General features: G+C 37.8%; 1 long non-coding RNA gene across 2 annotated transcripts in view; it reads left to right on the top strand.

Annotated features, from left to right (window-relative positions):
* LOC114572531 (uncharacterized) overlaps positions 1–21,755 on the top strand; it is an 88,235-nt gene that overhangs the window by 64,304 nt on the left and 2,176 nt on the right. For both annotated transcript variants that reach the window (XR_003694777.1, XR_003694776.1), the window contains one exon: positions 10,938–11,047. This is a non-coding gene — a long non-coding RNA (uncharacterized LOC114572531). The remainder of the gene's footprint in view (positions 1–10,937; positions 11,048–21,755) is intronic.

Here is a 21,755-nt window from a genome sequence, read left to right on the forward strand (position 1 = left end):
CTGATCACAAGGGCAAATACTGTACAGCGCATGTCCATGTACTGTTAAGTGCTTCAAACGAGCTCCATTTAGCAATTAAAACTAAATGAAGCTTACACCTAGCACCTTCATTATCTGTATGTTTTTTTCTGAACACTTTTTTATTCAAGTCTTAATAGTTCTGTTTCATAAACGTGACTACAATTCAGCTTATTTATTAAAGTACTTTTAATGTACTAATTGCACACTGCCAACAGTTATAGTAAATTCACTGAAAAGTTTTAGTCCAACAAACTTCGTCGGGAAATGACAACAAGTCCTCATATATATTTACATTTTTCCACAGGATAACCAATTCAAGGGACCAAGATTTGGATGGTTGATAGTGTTGTTCTCTTCCTTGAATGTGTTTATTTGTTGCTTCTTTTAAAGCTGTGTATATACTGTATACTCTGTGAGGACTTGTTGTCCCTTGAAATGCCTGTTGAAGGTCAATTCACTGAAATGTAGCTCGTCACTAAATGTACCGCAAGTGTCGACGGTGTGCAGGATGATTTTAGTTTCTTTGACTGATCACTTATTCTCTTACACACCTGTCTGTGTACAGGTTTGCAAACATAATTTTTCACGAGTATGAAACAAAAATCTTACTAGCCATCTACTGGGACCACTTGAGTTTTATAGGCTGTTCAGGCTAGCACTAGCTTGCTAAGTTAACTGCAGATGGAGAAAAATAAATCGCTGTTGTTTGCAAATATGTTATTTTTCATCTGATTAAAAGGGAACTCCACCAATTTAAAAAAACATCAATCAATTTACTAGTCATTAGAAGTAGTACATAGTTGTATAATGGCTTCTGTGTCTATAGGCACATTACCGCCAACAACCGGACTGGTAGGACGCAGTACACCGTGTTGAACTGTGGGATACACATTGTTCTCAATACTGCTTTGAAGCGGTACTAGGAAGAGCTTGCATCAAGTATGACTCAAGAGGACTGCGTTGGCATATTACTGAAATGGGTGTGTTGGTATAAGGACAGACATGGTGACGCATTTTTTAACAGAAGCATCTCAGTTGCATTATGGGACATGTAGGATCCAGTGTTATTTTTAGGTTGACACATACAGGATTAAAAGTTAAGGTACTTCAGACTCTGTTGATTCCACTTTGACTGTTCTATACTATAAGTTAACATTTGTGGATCACGTGAGAGATACTAAAAACGAATGGCACACAATTGAACCTAAAGTGTCTGTCTGTGTGTGTGTGTGTGTGTGTGTGTGTGTGCGCAGTTGGTGTGCAAATGTAAAATTACCACTTATACTACTATACTACTGTGTGTGTGTAGACATACAGTATGTACTTGCGTATGTGTGTGTGAATTAATTTAATTGTTGACGTGTTCAACTCGGTGTGTTTATGTACATATATATCAGTGTGTGTTTACATGTGTAATTTGTCTTGTCCATATGAAGGTGTGTGTGTGTGTGTGTGTGTGTGTGTGTGTGTGTGTGTGTGTGTGTGGAGATTTGGGTGCATTTGTATATGCAGTTTTTTAATAATACTAATAATAATAATAATAATAATTCTTATTATGTGTATGCACAAATGCGTGTGTGTGTGTGTGTGTGTGTGTGTGTGTGTGTGTGTGTGTGTGTGTGTGTGTGCTCATTTCTGGCTGTGCATGTGGTTCTATGAGTGTGTGTTATTGTTTATCCGCAGATCCAGATGGGTGACAAATTAATTGGGTAATACATTTGCATAATGGCAGATTCTTCCATACAGGGCATGCAGGGTCTTTGAATGTTTTATTGATAATGACAATTATGTGAAATCACATAATCACAATCACTACGATACTAAAAACGAATGGCACACAATTGAACCTAAAGTTATCTTAGAGAATGTGAGTGGGCTATTAACTAATTTCCTTTTCTCTGTTACTGCCTGTGAGAGTTCAACGTTTAGGGATGCTAATAATGTGGGCAGCACGTCAAGGTGTAAACAAAGCCATTAAGAGTGTATAGAAAAAAATCATCGCTGGTCCTACCAGACTCTTGTACATTTCATTTGTACAGAGTCTGGCCACTCTCCATTGACAAGTGTTAACTTCCTTGAAGGCGGGTACTCTGTTGAAGTTTAAAACTATTGGATCTGCCCAGAGCCACTCTGGATCTGCCATAACCAATCGCTAACATTTGGTCATGACTTATGTCATGCGCATGTGCAACAAGAGGGGAGACCGACAACAACTATCTGCTTATATTTAGTATTCGCATTGCTAGCGTTAGCCTTACCCAACTCCTTAACCACTAACGCAGTGAGCTGGAAAATCTAACTTTTCCTGAAGCCTGTGGGGAGGAGGGCCGCGAAAAATCATGGCCACCAACAAAACTCAGTAAATATTGTTCTTGCTCGGGCTTTAACTTCTGGATAATCGGCAGCGTTGCCACAACGGACGAATGGCTTTGCTTGCATCTTTCAAGCGCATGTCATAAGTTCATCGTTCTCAGCCACTCCCTCTGTTCACTGATTGGACCGCCAAATATTTGGCCCGGAGAAAACCCAAGAATATACCGCAAACCCAGACCGAGTACTGAAGGAAAATGAAAATTGAGTGGAAGTACGTAGTAGGGCGGAGCCAGGCTAGTTGAACCCTGCAGGTTCCCAGGAATATTAGTCACATACTTAGCTTAGTCACAGTGGCTCATCATGGCTTGCTGTTCTAGGAATCACTCTGTTATTGCGGACATTACCAGGGACCTGTATATGAACCTCAGCTAAATGTAAATATGCTACAGTGGGCCATGTACTAAGAATTGAAACACATTGATTCTGGATTTTCCCTGTGCTCTGCCGCCTCATCTAGTCACTGATATTAAACCTCTCACTTCCTTTTTGAAGCCGCTTTGTTTACCAGCCAACATGCTATTTTTACTGGAGGCCTCTCTGCTCGCTCAGCTTCAGTTTACTGTTGAAAAGGATGTGTCCTCTTCAGCACGTGTCTTGTCTGGAACAACACACACTTTTTCATTTCCAGTTAAATCCCCAATGTTATGAACCCAGTTAACATTACAAATAGTAACTTTGCCTATATGGAGACATACGCTGTGCACACTTTTTGTGATTTTACTGTTATGCTTTTTAGTCATGTCTGTAGTTTCACAAAGTTGAAAATCCAGCAAAAACGATGTACTGGTAAAGACAGAGGTCCACTGATACCGTGAATCGTACACCAGTTGAGCTCGGCCATTTCTTTTTCTTCTTCAACTAACTTGTGATTTCTCTCTTCTTGTTGTCATGAGAAATGCAGGCAGTAGTAACATCATACACATCAAGTGGTGCTTTTTGTCAATCAAGAGGTGATGTATTGTAAAGTCTTGACTTCGTCCCTTCATCCTTGTTTTGTATTAGATGAGATTAAAATGTCAAGTTGTGGTTTTATTGGGGGTTATGTGTAGGACTATGCGGGATTATTTAACTTTGGACAGAACCATTCTAGCAATCTTTTTTAGCTTAGCTATGCGAATCACGTCCTGGCCCATGCTTCATATACACCTGAGTCATGCTGACTTCTAAAAATAACAACGGAAGAGGGTACATAGGTGAACAATGTGTGAGTTATGTGTCATTTTCAACCCATTTGGAATTTGGACAGTATATCTCTTGTTAACATTAACACAATATAACAGGAGCTCATATTGACACAAAGTGGGGTAGACACAGCTACAGGAACACAGTCATTTTGAAATGCAATACATGTCTGTGATATACCCTTCCCCTGTGAAGCTTTTATGCTTGTTTGTGTTGGAGCTGTGTCAGAGGGGTTGTATGGTAATTTGTGATGGTGTGGTTTGTGTTATTATTTTTATTCGACTATTTTTTTTATATGAACATGTATTTATTAATTTGTTTAATTCACAGACAATTCACAAAAATGCATTGTAACAAGTACAACCACCCTCCCTAAGGAAGAAACAACAACACACAAACAAGGTTATAACATTACATAAAAGAGATACCGGACAAGATAGCTTTGTGACATAAGAGTTACACTGGCATTCCTGAGTGATATAACACCTTCAAGTGTCAAAAGTTTCCCCAAGTTCACAATCCTCCAAGAATGTAAGAAAGGGACTCCACACCTCATGACGTTTGCCTGATTTCTTTGCCATTGTGTATGTACATATTTCAAGGATAAGACATGTCGACAACTCTTTACTGTAAGCCAGCGACCATCAGAAGAGCCTTTTACACCCTTCCAGCAAAGAGAGATCAGGCATTTTTCTAGAAATTTATATAAATCTCTCATTTTCTTCTCTTTGCTGTTTAATGTACAATCCTCTCTGGGTACAAATTAATTCAATTCAGTACAATTTTATTTATAGTATCAAATCATAAAAAGAGTTATCTCAAGACACTTTACAAATAGAGTAGGTCTAGACCACACTCTATAATTTACAAAGACCCAACAATTCCAGTTATTCCCCCAAGAGCAAGCATTTAGTGGCAAGGAAAAACTCCCTTTTAGGGATAAACCTTGGGTGGTGAGGAAAACTTCCTTTTAAGGAGAAACCTCGGACAGACCCAGGCTCTTCAATGGTGCCGGTTGGGGGTGTGATGAACAGTGGCAATAATAGTTACAATAAAGATAATGGAACTATGACTAGAAATAGTAAATGAAGTAATTCATGGCGTAGCAGGGCACTGCAGGGCATTACAGGATGTAGCAGGGCATTGCAGGGCATAGCAGGACCTAATAGGGCACTGCAGGGCATAGCAGGGCGTAGCAGGGCACTGCAGGGCTTAGCAGGGCACTGCAGGGCACTGCAGGGCATAGCAGGACCTAATAGGGCACTGCAGGGCGTAGCAGGGCACTGCAGGGCTTAGCAGGGCACTGCAGGGCATAGCAGGACCTAGTAGGGCACTGCAGGGCATAGCAGGGCGTAGCAGGGCACTGCAGGGCGTAGCAGGGCACTGCAGGGTGTTGCAGGGTGTTACAGGGTGTAGCAGGGCACTGCAGGGCGTAGCAGGACACTGCAGGGCATAGCAGGACGATTACGAATAGGTTAGTAGTAGTTTAGGGCAATCTGGGACTGTATTTAAATGAATTTGAGAAATACATTTTTAAAATTTCATTCCAGAATTTTTGTAAAATAAGGTGCATTTTTCTGCATTGCATTTGACCCAGATATCTGTAATATTTGGATTATTTTATTCAGTCTATCTAATATAAATCCTAATAATCCAACTATTCTTAATCAGTTTGAGATGGGTATTTATTGTTAGTAGTTGAGCCCTTGAGCTCATTCCACTCTCCCTCTGAGCTATCTTCTTGCAAGTCATTTGAGTGTTTTTATGCTCAGTAGAACCTATGCTTTCACCAGTATGTTATAGAGTGAAGATTATTGGACTACATAATGCATAAAAAGGGTGTTGCTAAAAAAAAAAACAAGACGCCTGACAGTGATATGACTGACTAACCGAACCTGACTGGTTCATTGCTCAATAAAATAATAGTTAGAATAACAACAGATAGCGCAGCGTTCTGGCATATGTCGTGAGTGTTTTTTTTTGTGTATATGACAGGTTTAACAGGACGGAAATTAGTGTTGCATTTTAAAATGTATATTTGTGAAAGATTGGAGAAAAAGACTTTGATGAACTTGCGCTTCTGCAGATTGTGATCACAGGAGATCCTCAGACAGTTTCCCAATGAACTTCACAAAGGGTTTATTAAAGCAGATATTATTATTTTTAAGAGAAACCATAATGTTGGCTCACTTCTGATGTCTGACTAAAGTTTTTTCTGCTGCATTTACAGTAAGGCTCAGGTCAATGGATTTGAGATGCTGAAATTTACTGGTTGGTCTTATCCAAACCCCAAATCTGTGACATTTGTGGTTTTGCCCATTGTATGGGTTGGGTAGTTTACTTTTTTTTCTTTATTGATTAATCTATTATTATTTACCCTATTAATTGATATATCTTTTATTCTAATAAATGTCAGGCAGTAGTGAAAAAATGCCTGGAAACTAAACCCCATGGTGACGTTTTCAAAGTTCTTGTTTTGTCTGATCAACAGTTCAAATCTGAAAGATATTCAGTTTACAGCTATATAAAACATCGACTAATCATTTTGGTTCTATTAGATTACATTTACTAATCCCATTAAAGCTCCATTACTATGACACAGGGGGGTAACACAAAATTCAGGGCCCTGTAGAAAGGCATTTTCTATGGGCCCCTCACCGCATCCACAGCTATTCATATTTTTGGGCCCTCCTCACATGAGAGCCCTGGGTACTCAGTCCTCTTTTCCCCCCCAGTCCGACGCCCTTGCTTTGACACAATGCGGGGTCGGTTTGTTCACAGTTTAACCAGGAGGAGTATGATGGGAGGATGTATTACAGCCTGGTGCTGGAGCCAGAAGTGTGGAGCATGTAGCCCCTAACAAAAGAGACTCATATTTGTATCTTGTGTGTGCTTGTTGGACCACAATTGTCTCGTTTTCTATTTCTATGTGATGTAACGTGTGGGCGTGTGGGGCTTTAAAGTTTAAAGAAACCTTTGACGCAGTTGTACTGAATAACAAAAGTAAAGTAACAAGTTACACATTTCTTTTTCTTCTGAGTTATTAGTGTGATTACTTTCATGAGTACATTTTCGTGATAACAATAGGAGCAGCAGTAGTAGCCACATAAGTAATACAAATTAAGAGCTTTCATACTTCCATACTGCAGTTTGGGCTGAATTTCAGAAGAAATACAGCTTGAATACTGTACCACAAGTACATAGTATACTTGTCAACATAGGAGGAAAAGTTCATTATTTTTTTTTAAATTAACTATTAAAATATAAGTTCATATTATTAACAATAATAAACAGTATAATAATAACATTATGACAGCAGCTGTTTGCTACAATGACATTTCAACAGTGTAGAGTGAGAAAATGTATTGAAAACTGTACCAAGGAATACAAATTCAGCTATAGTCAGATGCTAATGAATGGGGGAAATAGATAATTTTATTAAATCTAATTCCACTTTTGTTAGCTTAGCTCGAGATTTTACATTACTGCATTTACACGACATGATTCTAAACCTGCTATATAGGCATTTGTCAGTTTTCAAGTGAACAATAGTCTCCCACAATCGTGGGTCACCCTTACTCTGCAGTACTGTGAAAACACACCAATGTTCACACCTTTATATTGATTTAGTGATGCAATATTTGTAGTCGTTCTGTCATCGTAGAGGTACAGTTGCTATAGGAAGTTTGGGCTGTGGGCTAATTAAGGGTAAACGTGTTTTATAACAATTCGGATTTAGGTTATTGAAATGTGAGGTCCTCAGTAGGATACAGTAGCTATGATGCACAGTGTGTGTTTATGCAGACAGTGACCCCCAGGCAGAGTTGTTGTTTCATCAGCTGACTGTCTACTCTGTTCACAACAGCATGGGCAGAAGAAACTGAGAGAGAGGAAGAATGAGACAAAAAAAGAAGAAAAAACTTGAAATGCAAGCCTGGTTTAATACAGTACACTTCAGTAACTAAGTAAGTAAAGTCTAAGTTTTTCCAGGATCAAAATGTACAGAGAACTTCACAGACAGTGAAACAGGTCATGTCAACAACACATAAAGATTCAGTAATGACATCCATCCATCCATCCATCTTCGTCCGCTTATCCGGTGTTGGGTCGCGGGGGGAGTCAGTAATGACAATGAAGTATAATTAATGAAAAATTAGGATTAGTGGTATCAAAGAACCTGTGAAGTTCCAGTGCAATTGTATGATAGTGATAAAGATGCAAGGCAGAATGGCAAGGATGATGGCCAAAGTTTTAATTATTACTTTGAGGCACTTTACTGCAGCATCAATAATTCAACATTTTTTATTAGAAATGCTCAGAGAAAAAGAAAAATCGTGTAATAATCAAGGTCCATGCTGGAGACAAAAGAAAAACAAAGGTTTAAAAAGGATATAAATAACACTGAAATGAATTTGAATAAATATCCTTAAAAATGAAAGAGATTAAAGGATGACCAGCCCCATTTCTCTCTCTCTCTCTCTCTCTCTCTCTCTCTCTCTCTATTCAATTCAATTTGCTTTATTGACACAAACAAATAAAACATGTTGTAGAAACCAATAAGGAAACTCCAAAGCACTCTTTTTTAGAAAAATACAAAGCCTTTATTTATGCAATAGAAGCCTTCGTCAGTCCCCTCCACGAAGGCTTGTGTGACAAAACGCGTCGGAGTACTTTAAGATTTATGATGACTAAGCCATAAATAAAGGCTTTGTATTTTTCTAAAAGAGAGTGCCTTGGAGTTTCCTTATTGGTTTCTACATTATGATTATCCCATCCAAAGAGCACCTCAAGCTAACTTTTTGAGTCCTGGAAGCGCTCCGCTACAGAAATTTGATAAATAAAACATGTTATTGCCAAAGCAGTTTACAGAAAATGCATATATAGTACATATCACATATTAAATACGTACAGTAGGTGTCACATCGATTCTATACTGCACTGATCGTTATACAACACACTACATTACAAAACAATTCCATAACACAATATAATACTTAACCAGAGGTGTCAAAAGTATTCACATTCATTACTCAAGTAGAAGTATAGATATTAGGGTTTGAAGAGACTTTTGTAGAAGTGGAAGTATCAACTCAAGCTTTTTACTTAAGTAAAAGTGTAAAAGTACTGGTTTCAAAACTACTTAAAGTATATAAGTAAAAGTAATGTAAGGCAGAGATCTTCAACAAGGGGTCCTCAAACTCATTGCAGGGTGGCCTCCAAATTATTGTAAATTTGTGAGTCTTTATTATCTTTGAGTCTTTTAAATTAAAATGCCTTAACATAATTCCAACATATTATTAGCAAATATAAATTCCCACTGATGATAGGCTTACTGGCCTAAAGGGTAAGGTAGTCCCTAAGATATCAGCCCACAGATACAGTTAATCCTAGATGTACTGTGCCACATACAGCATGTACCATTAAAATATGATTTATAAAATCATGCCAACAATTAATATTTTAATAGCTTATGAAAAAAGGGTATGTAAGAACGCTTTAGGTTGCCCTAACAGTTATTGTAGGCCCAATTTAATATGCAACTTAATTTCATACAATATGTAGTAGGGGGTCCCTGCTACATCTCACTTTAAGTAAAGGGGTCCTTGCCACTGTCATTGAGCATGTATTTAGTCAGGATCCATCTCTGCTTCAGATCTCTGACAGTGTGCAAATACCCCGCCAGTTTAACTATTTAGTCTACTTTGTGTTTTTGTTAAATTTTTCCAATATTGTAAATATTGATTTTTTTTAATGATTCATAATTATAATTCTCTCTCTCTCTCTCTCTCTCTCTCTCTCTCTCTCTCTCTCTCTCTCTCTCTCTCTCTCTCTCTCTCTCTCTCTCTCTCTCTCTCTCTCTCACACACACACACACACACACACATGTGCACAAACAGCCTTCAGGTTTAGTCAAATGCTGCCCACACAAAGGCCCCTTTTGTATCTGTCTGCTGTGTGTGTGGGATGTCTTTTCAGACATGGCCTCATGTGTCAAACAATACATTAACCCATGCGAGTGGTGAGTGAGCTTAAGTGTGAGAAACATCACAAAAAAAATGTCCCAGACTCTAAAGCCAGGGTTCCCGTGGCCTTGAAAAATGTAGAAAAGTTACGGGGTTAAACTTTGTTTTTCTGGACTGAAGAGTGGGAATTCTGTAACAGTGTTACAAATTTCACTAAGGATATCTTTAATGCACCTGTTAGCAGTTCAAAGAAAGTGATGCCATACAGTAAGTCACGTTGTGCAGATCCAGATGTATTTTTTTCCCCATCCGAACGATTGTTTTATTACAGGATTACTTAACAGTCTGAGAGAGACATGTTATCTATTAAGTCAGGAATTACTGCACGTATTATTTGGATGGAAAAAATAATCGGATACAATTTTGATGTTTATTTCTTTTTTTTATAAAAAAAATTCTCTAAACATTTGTTATTGAAATTAAAAATTTTAAGAATTGTGTGGCTTTGGTTGAAAACTTATTTGAAATGTATGCTTCACTCAATTATGAAACAAAATGTAGTCATCCAGCATCTTTTGGTGGTTTCAGTACGTGACTCCATTGATTTCAGCGCTGAGGGCACTTTGGTTTTTCAGATAGAAAAAGTCTTTGCAGCAGTGGAAACAGGGTCAATCCAGTTTACTGTGAGAAAAATGTTCATATTGGGCTGTACAGCATGCAGCTCTTTCTGAACGGAAATGGTTATTTCTCAATAAGAGCCTGCCAAGTGTGTGTTTACCTCCACACTTGCTTTACATGTTTATGAGTCAACTGAAAGGAGTGTGATGTCATATTGTGTCAAAGAAAATTAGAATACCAAAAAGAGAACTTGGGAAACATGTTCTTAGAAGCCTTACACTTGTCAATGGGTGTATGTAAGGGCAGGGTACAGTAAATGCTTCTTATCAATGCCAGACGTAAGACAGAACAAGCCTGCTTTATGTCCAAATAAGATTGAACAGGTGTGTTTTTATTAACTTATAGATGATTAAAGGTGTCTGCATTAGGCCTGTTGACTTGCGCCCAGAGAGGTGTAACACTGAACACTGCTGATGCAGAGCTTTGATTGCGTTTTGCTTTTTAAACCTGTAACGCCAAGTTAATGCAAGAACATCATTTAATTAGCTGGCTGCATTGAAAAATCAGTATTTCCTTTCAAAATTCCCATTTGCACTATTCCCCATAAAAACAAAATGACAAAATACAAATAGGGTAAGATAATATGTGATTGAAATAATAATATGTGTTACCTATTCAAAACACGAGGCAAATGGGTACACTCTGTCAAAATAAGTATTTGCTTGTTTTAAAAATGCAGTTTGGTACTCAAAGGCTAAATGATTTCTTTTTGTTTTGCAGGTCTAAGGCGCAGGATTGAGAAATGTCTCACCACAGGACTATCAGGCTTGTTTCCACCACAACTGATGGGGTAACCACCTCAGCAAACATCATCGGGTAGGAGTTAACATGTAAGTGTCAGTGATGGGGACCTATTGAAAAGTTCCTAAATGATCAAAACATGGAGACCCTGAACTGCAGTGAATGTGGTTCACAAGCCTACATTACCTTATTTCTGCTATTGCCTGCTCATTTCTACAGCTCTCCAAAGAAGGCTCCAACCCAGAGCAGCTTTGCCCAAGTTTTCTTTTTGTGGCTAATCTTTGTTTTATCAGTACATATTTTATTGTCTTGTCAAGTGTGTGACACTTAGTCATTGTCTTAATCTGGAAAACCTGTATTGTAAAAATCATTTAGGGTATATAAGAATCCTCTGTCACAGTCTCTGCAAACCCTGCAAAATGGTTTTCACTTCACAGGTGTGCTTTGTCAGGGTTAATCAGTGGAATTTTTTCCCTTATTAATAAAAAAGCAAAGGGTGGCTACTTTGAAGAATCTAAAATATAAGACATGTTTTCAGTTATTTCACAATTTTTTGTTAAGTACATAATTCCATATGTGTTCATTCATAGTTTTGATGCCTTCAGTGAGAATCTAAAATGTAAATAGTCATGAAAATAAAAACGAAACGCATTGAATGAGAAGGTGTGTCCAAACTTTTGGCCTGTACTGTATTTTTTGAAGTGGGGTTGTATGAAGTACTCATCCATAGTCAGTGTATAAGCTAAAGTAAATGGCGATCGGCACATCCCCCGTTTACCGACACAGAAGCTAAGCAATGTACTGTATTAGGCAGCTGTGGCTTTGCAGGTAGAGCGGTCGTTTACCAACAGGAGGTCTGTAGTTCAATCCCTGGCCTCTGCAGTCTACATGTTGAAGTGTCTTTGGGCAAGATGAATGTTTATCTGATGAGCAAGGGGCACCTTGTATGGTAGCCTCGTCCACCAGTGTATGAATGTGCGTGTGTGAATGGTACCTACAGTATAGAGTAAACAGCTTTGAGAGAGTGGTTGCTTAGACTAGAAAAGTGCCATATAAATTTTTGTTTTAATCCGTTTTAATGTACGCTATATTTGGAATATTTCAATACAAATTAACCCTAAAACACTAAAACCACACAATAGCTCAAACTAATAACTAACCGATCGAGGCAGCGTAGACCAGCAACTCCCATGTTCTGGGGGATAAAAATACTATTTTTGTATAAGACATGGCAGCTGACAGCTGGGGTGGCCTGTAGCTCACCCAGTAAATGCGTTCGTCCCATGTTGGCTGAGTCCTGCAGCGGCACTGGTTCAAATCTGATCTGCTGCCCTTTGCTGTGTGTCATCCCCCATCTCTCTCCCCTTTCATGTATATCCACTGTCTCTATGTAATAAAGGGAAAAGCCCCAAAAAATAATCTTACAAAAAAAGGAGCTCTTGGCAAGGGGAGTCTGACGAAAAACGTTAGGCTTTTCATTAACACCTAACATAGCCCAAATCTTATGCCACATCTTCCCTCCTCTTCTCTCCTCCTTCAGCTATCCTCCGTGGTCTACCCTTTACATTTCAGCCTTCGGGTCGACTCTAATGCTGGTTGACTGAAAGTGAGTGCAGCTACAGCGGCTCAGATTAATTAGCTAAAGTGGAGTCCATCCATTCATCACAAAGTCCAAATGATCAATAATATAAGTGTCATGGCGTAAGAGAGGGCAAAAATACTGGTGTCAACACCAGAAGCTCATACGTCAGTATGTGTGTGAATGGGTGTATGTAACCAGTGTTTGCTGCTTTATACATCACAGAGAGAGAGAGACTGCATGGCAACAGTGGCGATGCCAAGAACTATAAAGCAACTGATAACAGCAGCTGACGAAGCATTTAGAAAGAGGTTGGAGTGACACTGCATTAAGCAAGTAAAACTAGAACTTTTATCAAGTTTACAAATTGATTGGTTTTAATATGAGGGTTGCCAGCAGTACAGACGGCCTGTTTGTACAATAAAGGGAAATAAATGTGGTTGCATGAACCTAATTTCTTATTATATAACTGAGAACTTACCTCAGTCGGAGTTCAGTGTTATCACAGTAACCTGCAGTATCTGGAGTTCTCTGATTTGACCAGTCACAACATGTTTACACCTTCATCACAGTTATTTATGTGTTAGCAAGTTGCTCGTGCGTTTAACTACAGCAGCTTATGTTTTGTCTGTCCGTTTGTTGGAACACTTGCAAGGACAACATGTCAAATGTTAGAGGATTATTGGTACAAAGCTACTGAATCAATTATTGCTTTCCATTTTTTGCATTGACCTTTTATCTATTTTTAAGTTTATACAATGTGCTTTATTAAAAGGCTTTTATCAGCCCGGTTAGTCACACAATGTTCTCAACCAGTAAACTTTGATTTTCTATTGTTACAGGTCTTGGTCACAGAGAAAACAAATAAGCGATATTTTAAATATGCATACATTAATCAAAGTAACATGTTATCAGGGGAGGGTGGTTGGATGTGACAGGAAAAGTGGGAGTTTGCCACGGGAGACAGCTGCCACCTTTTCATGATTTTGTAATTGGAACCCAAACATGATTGTTTTCTAACCCGACCAACTACTTATTCCAACAGAAACCATGCTCTTTCCCTACCAAGTCGTGTTTGTGTCTACACCTAACCAAAACATAACCATAGTGTTGTCACATCATGAAACAGATTACCTTTTCAACAGTGATTTGGAACGATTTTGGAAGGCGCCGACAAACGATGTCCTCCCGCCCATAGGGGCGTCAAATCATAAAAACGCTTTGTGTCGTTCTAAAGGGCAGTTACTAACAACACATTTTGTCATTTAATTGAAAGTACCTGGAAAACTTCAAACACTTTGGGTTTTTGTACAGATTAAACAAACAAGGTGTAGCATGTTTATTTGTAAGCTTTGGACATGCTGTTTTGGACAGATCAGGGTAGCCGTTTCCCCCTTTTTATTTTTGTATGCTAAGATAAGCTGACTGGATGCTGTACATATTTACCATACAGACATGAGTGGTATTGATCTTCTCATCTAACTTGGCATAAATTGGCACACATTACCCAAAATTAATACTAATTTAATCTTTGGGGTTGAAGATAGTGTCATGTTATGGCAAATGAGTTGCCACTTCAGATTGAAGCCATCTGAGGATAGGAGAACATTCCACGGTCAGTTAATAAAGTAGGCAGGGGTTTTACAAGAGTATACTGCAGAGACCAGTCTCCACACACACACACACACACACACACACACACACACACACACACACGCACACACATACAGCTGTCAAAACAAGTGAAGGAATAGAGGCAGGGTAAATCTGGCCATTTTATCTCCACATCCATCTCCCCAGTCAGCAAATGAGCTCCTTCTCCCGTGAAATGTAAAAGCAGGAGCAGATTAAATGAGAGTCCAACGAAGAGTAAATCACTCACTTCAACTCTAAAGTCATTTTGTTTTTCCTGCTGACATTGTTCACCTCAAAAAACATTGGTTTATATTTTTTCAAGTCTATCTTAGTAAACAAAGTCTTTTTCACAGCAGACATTTTGAGCCGTCATAATACAAAAAGCATCACATTAACAATGGTTCCATTCTTGTCAATTGTTCTTGTGAAAGTGTGACCCTGAAACTGAAGCAGCTAAATGTAATTCAGCAATGATTACTTACTTTATTAATTAATTACTTATTAAAAAAAAGCCTAATAAAAGAGTTACTGGTTGCTGTGGGCAACTTATCAAAAGGGATAGTGGGAGATTTCCAACAAAGAAATGACTTGTATAAACAATATAAGCTATCAGATGTATTTGTTTTAGACAGAGTCCCCGGCCCCAGTACTTCCTAAAATGAAAACACATGACTGAGGTTGCAAAGTTATGGCATCTGTCAAATTTGTCAAATCAATATATTTTGCACAATTTTGAGTCAGTAAGATATGTAAGTACCCGGTGTATATAATCTTAAACTGTAAAAGAATTCAGTGGCTGCAGGAAGTCATAGTGCCCTTTGCTATAAATACCTTCTTTTGACAACTCTTTACACATTTGAATTCCAAAATCATAAAGACCAGTAAATAAATATGTTTTTGCATCCAAGCAGAGACTGCTGAAAGTGTAAACTGCTACCAAAGAAGAAAATTCACACTGTATTGTCAGTGATGTCCTCCATCTCTTACATTGGAACTGCATTAGGAAGGGATCTCGCCTTTGTGGACAGCAGGAATTATTACTGTACAGCGACCAAAAACTTTCTTTCAATGGAAAACAGTATGAATATTGTATTAAGATACTGTAGACTTATGTGAACCATTTAACCAAGGAAAATATTGATCATAAAAGAAATGTAAGCACATCCCAATCTAAATCCGTTAAATCACGCTGCACTACAGTACTTCACATAGGCTACTGGTATGCACTATAGACATGTGTGGCAGGTATGAGAACATGCATTGTTTGGACTACATTCAAAAAGACAACTACCTTGGTCTTCAACCTTTGGATGTTCCAACAAAATTCAGTTTCAGAGCAACCAGGAGATATTTTACAGATAGAAATTAAATTTAACTACAAGGCAACAGCAGATAAATAATGTAACTAAAAACACAGGCACGATGCAAACAGGCTTTTTTTTAAACGCGAGTGGCTGTTTTTTAACCTTTGATGAACAAACCTTGTTAAATGTTCTGTGTGGTTTCTCTGTGCTGTTGTAGGAGGCTTTTTCTTCCGTTTGATCACAAAGGATTAGTAAGTCGGTTTTAAATGTTCTAATGAGCTTCTCTGAGCTCTAGAAACTAAACAGTGTGCTAGTGTGATCTTAAATTAGTCATCATCACATCAGTAGCTTTTTAATATAAACAAGTTACAAACTCACATTTGTATCTGTGTTTACACTCTGTAGAGTCGACATAGATATTTGTGAAGAAATATCCAGATGTTCACCCATAAAGAATTATTAATAATACTCACTACTACTTAAACCTGTTCACTAATTGGTTTACTTATTTAGCAAATATTCCTTTACTCTCATTTTGCCAGTTTTATCATTTAACTAATTGCATTTTTGATTTGTTTGAACTATGTACACATATGGAGTGTATGGTTAGCACTACTGTAGCGACCAGTTAAAGTTCAGACTATCAATACTTTTTACATAGATTCACCTTCCATTAATGCGTCTTCATTAAAAAGTGACTTAATTAAAGCTTATTTTAATAGTTGCCTGCATGTTTTAAAGTCACATACGACAAATATATTTATTTACAAATTCATAAAAACCATACTGCCAGTTCATTAGGTACACCTAGCTTAAACTAAAGCAGTCTAATACAACACTCTAGCATTATTTTTTGCTAGATGTACCAATTAACTGGCAGTGGAGAATATATAGTATGTAGCTCATCCACAATAACTGTAACATTCAGTACAGTTCAAAAGAGGATTGTAAGGAAGATGACTTATCTACTGCACAACTCCCTCGTCTTCACCTTTGATCTCCAGCCAATACATACAGCTGGTGTTAACTCTTAAACCTGCTCAACGCTGATGCAGGTTTCCACTTTATCAATAGGGGCATCAAGACAAAACATCTACTCATCCATCAAACTGGTTAATCTCCTTTCACCAATAAGAAATGGACTGATTCATTAAGTGAAGAAAACCCATGGCGTAACCCCTGATCTCCGAATGAATTGCAATTTGTATTCACACTTACAGGCCGCGTATAGGGACTGAGTGTCAGATAGGAGCTCCAGCATAACACAATTTTCATTTGAAGTTATCTGCGGAAGGAGGGGCTTGTGGGCTCGTAGGCTATATACTAATGCTGCACTAATGTTATAACAACAAGTAGACAAGTAAGGTAAAAATGCTCACATCACCCTCCAAGTTGTAATTATTTGACATTAGAAATAACTACAACATCTCTCACTTAGTGACAATTAAAACTATAGAAATGACAACAAACTGGTGGCAAAATATATCTAAATAAAATGCCATATTAACCCTTTTTACTAATTTCTCTAATTAAATCCACTTCTACATGAAGGCAAGTGTAGCCAGAGATGAGATGCTGTTTCTACAAGCTTTTAAAGCATCAACCCCCCACCCCTGTACTTGGCAGTATTTAAAGCTGCCCGAGAGAGCTAAATCCATTTTATCAGGCAAGGAAGACAAAGCGCAGAGTAATCCATCAGACTGGTTAATCAGGTCCCATCCCTTCAGTAAATTATTCATCATAGTTATACGTCTTTGTCCTGAGTGAAAAAGATCACACGCTACTTTTGTGAACCTAACACATTGGGAAAATCATTTTATGCAACAAAACAATTTGTCTACATGAGTAAAGGTATGTTATCATCTTCTCAAGATTTGAGGAATTCCAAAAAATTAACATTAACTTAATTGGCTTTAGGGTCAAATGAACTCTTTACACATTGCTCTCGGACAAATTTGGGACCCATTATACAGAATGCTGAGTTTGATCTAAACAATTTGATATGAAACAAATTGGGATCAGTTATATGGAAATACTCTTAAAAAGATAATTTAAGAACATATGTAAAAATCGAGAAAATGCCCTTAGACCTCAGAGCCCCAGTTTACTTTGAAAGAGAAGATGATTGTGGTTATGGATCGAATGATGCTGCAAGTGTTTCTCTGCAAAATATTGCTCTTTTAGGCATTTGAATTCGTCGTTTTCTTTGTATATTTTTTATTATTGATCTCTGAAATATGTGTTTCATGTTCTGATAATCTGATTTACTGCAGACGCACTGTTGTTGACGCAATGATTTCTAACACTTGTACCGAAATTGACTGGTGCCGAAACATCTTCTGACAGCTATTTGTTGAGTCTATAACTAAGTGGTGCTCCACTTAAAAAGGGCAAACGACTAATTCATCTCCTCAGCCCTTAACAGAATGATTAACAGCGTCACTGAAGCTGAGAAATTTCAAACTCCCTGGCCTGTGGTCGGTGTAATGGCCACGGTGTGAGGAAAGAGGCTGGGTTATAAATGGAAGACTGTAATTTATCTTTGTTGTACTTCTTTACAAGGTCTTTAATCACAGTGTCCACCTTTGGGACTTTAAGACATTCATCCTCAGGAGAAGAGCCTGTCAGTCAGTAGATAACTAAAGAGATCGGTCTTAATAAAAATGGTTGTGTATATGAGTATCATGTGTATATACATAAGATAGCTCGGTTTCTGGGGATTTTAATTGTGTCTACCATAGGATACATGATGTGTGTGTGTGTGTGTGTGTGTGTGTGTGTCTGTGTCTGTGTCTGTGTCTGTGTCTGTGTACGTGTGTACGTATCATCTTTATCTTAACAAGTAATGTTTGTCTGTTTAGACCTTTTTCTCAAAATAAGTGGGGAAAAAAATAATCTTCAAGTAGGTCTAGTAACTGCCCTGGAATCATGAAAATCACAAATTCTTGTAAAATTTAAGTTTCTATGAGAAACAGGTTGGAATAATCTAAAATTGTATCACGTGTTTTGAGAAAATAAGACTTTAAACACTCAATAACTGACAAAAATGGCTTAATTAGAGAATAATTTTAGCAGCTCACTGTAATGGGCTGCAACTATTTAGTCTTTACCAAATTTGAAATAAAGTTTTCAATCGGAAACAACTGCACATGCTCACGGAGGACAAATTATGAACGTGCTGAAAAAATGCGGTATGCATTTAAAATGCTGCAGGAGAGTAGGAGTTAGGTTTGGTCACCAGCCCTTATTAGTATGTGATGCATATACTTGATTTAAAAGAAAGTTTACAATCAAAATAAGGGGTATAGTCTGTGACCAGATGAGTGCAAAAACATAATCCACTGTCTAAACTTCTCACTTGTGTTGTCTCGTGCTACAGTTGTTATAGGCTTTCCAGAGTATCATCTGCTAAAACAACAGCCTGAAGAGTAAATATCTGCAAACAGCTTTCTGCCTCATCGTTTCCACTGATGCACAAAGCACTGGGGAGGAGGTCCTCTTGTCTGTTGTAAAGCCAAAAGTGCAAGGCACTTTTTATTTTTTTTTTATACCAGTGAGACAAAGCTTCAAAGGACTTTGTTTTAAATGGTTTAGACCGGGCAGATGAGGTCCATTCATGACTCAAACAAAGCATGGTCAAATCAAAGTGACCCTAATTATTTGTCTTTAAAGTAAATAAGACTGCTCACATATTTGTGAATATATAAAAAAGACAATCAATACAAAGTTAATAAGAGTTGGCATGATGATTTTACTGTGTCTTCAGGCTCTGCAGTAAATTACAGTATAATTTACTCCATCATGCTGCTGTATGTGTAATAAATCCTTGACAATGACCTGTAGGGGCTTATTGGCTAACAGGAGGAGGACTGCCTTTGCTTTAGTGTGTCAGTGTGGACGTTTTGGTGTTCTGTAACAATGAGAAACTAATTAAGGCATGTCTGTGGTGCAGACTATGTTTATGTTGAAACTATTGTCCATTTCCTCTGCAGAAAACATGTACAATATCTGTGTGCAGTAGGAGATTTTGGCAGTCTCCAAACACACGTCTTCTTCTTGTCTGTGGCGTTAAGGCATAGGAGGCTAGGAATTGTGTTGCCTCTCTTGCGTTTATACATTTATTTATATACATAGGCTATGCAGTTGACTAATAGCTTTAGTTGAATGTGCCTTTGTGTCTTTGACCAGCAAGTACTGCGAAAGGCCCGGTCTTTATTAGACTGCACAAACCACTCCCTTCACTCTGAGTTCGTAACACTTGCCTCAGGTCGATGATTTAGAGTACCCCCGGTTCAAGAGCAATAGGAGTAAAAAACTCCTTTGTCCCATGTGCAATAACTCGGCTTAATTTGCACATTTAGAGATTCCTCCAGTGGTGATGAATTGTGTTGTGTGTATTACATACAGGAACCATTTTTGTACGCATGTCTTTGTATTGTTGTCTTGTTTATTGGCATTGTTTGAATGTGTTTCTTTTTATCTTGCACTCCTGACTGCATATCAAGTTTAAATGAACTGAACTGTGCTACAAAGTAGGTTTTCTGTGTATGTATCCTCTGATACGGTGGTGTTGAGGCTGAATGGTCAGGTGGAAAGGTAGCTCACTAATCTGCCAGGTTTTACAGAAAAGTAAATGCAGCTTTTAGAAGACAGTATAAAAGTGAATACAGACTACATACATGTAAAGGTCTATTTAAGGTCTATATGTCATGAAATTGTTATCAAAAGTCAGGTTGTCTCATCCGTTGTCCCTGGCCAGGCACGTGTGTCTGTGTACGTGTGTACGTATCATCTTTATCTTAACAAGTAATGTTTGTCTATTTAGAGCTATTAAATCCCCTTTTTCTCAAAATGAGTGGGGAAAAAAATAATCTTCAAATAGGTCTAGTAACTGCCCTGGAATCATGAAAATCACAAATTCTTGTAAAATTTAAGTTTCTATGAGAAACAGGTTGGAATAATCTAAAATTGTATTAGGTGTTTTGAGAAAATAAGACTTTAAACACTCAATAACTGACAAAAATGGCTTAATTAGAGAATAATTTTAGCAGCGCACTGTAACGGGCTGCAACTATTTAGTCTTTACCAAATTTGAAATAAAGTTTTCAATCAGAAACAACTGCACATGCTCACGGAGGACAAATTATGAGTCATAATTATGTGCTGAAAAAATGCGGTATGCATTTAAAATGCTGCAGGAGAGTAGGAGTTAGGTTTGGTCACCAGCCCTTAATAGTATGTGATGCTTTTACTTGATTTAAAAGAAAGTTTACAATCAAAATAAGGGGTACAGATTACATTACATTACATGTCATTTAGCTGACACTTGTATCCAAAGAAACTTCCAATGAAGTGCTTTCAACCATAAAGGTAAACTCCGGACAGCAAGAATCAAGTGCAAGCACATTAGGTTCAAATAAGCCAAACTACAAAGAGTCACATGTAAGTGCAACCGTAAGTATTTTTTTTATTTTAGATATTTTTATCCAAGGTGCAGTCGGAAGAGATGTGTTTTTAGCCTGCGGCAGAAGATACGTGCAATGTGGATTGCTTTCAAAAGCCGGTGCCTTGCTGTTTATTTTTTCTTTTCACTTTTGTGCCTAAATGTAATTTCTTTTATTGTTGAACCTCCATCTGCAACTAAAATATTGAAGGAAAAAGAAATTAAATTCTGGTTTAATAAGAGCGGGAAGATCATCTCTGGATTGTGACTTACTGTGTATTTTTAGTCAAAATCATAGCCCGACATTTCCTTTGTTTTCATCAATGCTGCTGTGTGTGTGTGTGTGTGTGTGTGTGTGTGTGTGTGTGTGTGTGTGTGTGTGTGTGTGTGTGTGTGTGTGTGTGTGTGTGTGTGTGTGTGTGTGTGTGTGTGTGTGGTGCGTGCGTGCGTGGGTGCGTTCAACAGTCTGATTCAGAAACCGGACAGAAAGTCTGGAAGGAAAGCAGGAAGCTGCAAAGACAAACATTTTACACAGATGTTTATCAAATACAAGTGTTGTAGTAAATAACATATTTACATTTGCCAAACTGCTTTTTGTCTAGACTTGTATTTATGTTTGTGAAGGCAGTAATTACGGAAGTGGGTTTTTACTATAATTAGATAAAGTGAAGTCTCCTTAACCATGAGAACTTCACGGAGGACACTTGTTGAAAAAAATACATGTATTATTTTAGTAGGTCCTAGTTTAATAAATCATGGAGATTAAGAAGGAACTTTTGGCAGCTTAAGTGTTAAAGGCACACTCAGTTTGATATATTACTTGCTGATATTTGTAA

The sequence above is a fragment of the Perca flavescens genome, chromosome 17 (assembly GCF_004354835.1).
Source record: "Perca flavescens isolate YP-PL-M2 chromosome 17, PFLA_1.0, whole genome shotgun sequence".
Lineage (NCBI taxonomy): Eukaryota > Metazoa > Chordata > Actinopteri > Perciformes > Percidae > Perca > Perca flavescens.